Consider the following 776-nt stretch of genomic DNA (forward strand, 5'->3'; position numbering starts at 1 on the left):
AGGAGGGCACCATCTGTGCCCTTCAAAGCATTTCCAGAGGCTGGGAGAGGCAAACCCTCCCCAGCCTTTAACACCTAATGCCAAAGGGAGAGGGTGTAACACCATCTCTAAAAGGAAATTTGTTGTTCTGCCTTCCTGGGACTGGGCTGCCCAGACTCCAGGAGGGCAGAACCCTGTCTGTGGGGTGGCAGCAGAGGTAGCTGAAAAGAAAACCCCAGAGAGCTGGTTTGGCAGTACCCGGGGTCTATAGTGGAGCCCTGGGGATGCATGGAATTGTGTTCCCAATACTAGATTTGGCATGGGGGGACAATTCCATGATCTTAGACATGTTACATAGCCATGTTCGGAGTTACCATTGTGAAGCTACACATAGGTATTGACCTATATGTAGTGCACACGTGTAATAGTGTCCCCGCACTCACAAAGTCCGGGGAATGGCCCTGAAGTATGTGGGGGCACTTTTGCTAGTGCAAGGGTGCCCTCATACTTAGTAACTTTGCACCTAATCTTCAGCAAGTGAAGGTTAGACATATAGGTGACTTATAAGTTAATTAAGTGCAGTGAAAATGGCTGTGAAATAACATGTGCGTTATTTCACTCAGGCTGCAGTGGCAGTCCTGTGTAAAGGTTTGTCTGAGCTCCCTATGGGTGGCAAAATAAATGCTGCAGCCCATAGCGATCTCCTGGAACCCCAATACCCTGGGTACCAAGGTACCATATGCTAGAGAACTATAAGGGTGTTACGGTGTGCCAATTGAAATTGGTAAAAGTGGTCA

This window comes from Pleurodeles waltl, chromosome 4_2 (assembly GCF_031143425.1).
Source record: "Pleurodeles waltl isolate 20211129_DDA chromosome 4_2, aPleWal1.hap1.20221129, whole genome shotgun sequence".
Lineage (NCBI taxonomy): Eukaryota > Metazoa > Chordata > Amphibia > Caudata > Salamandridae > Pleurodeles > Pleurodeles waltl.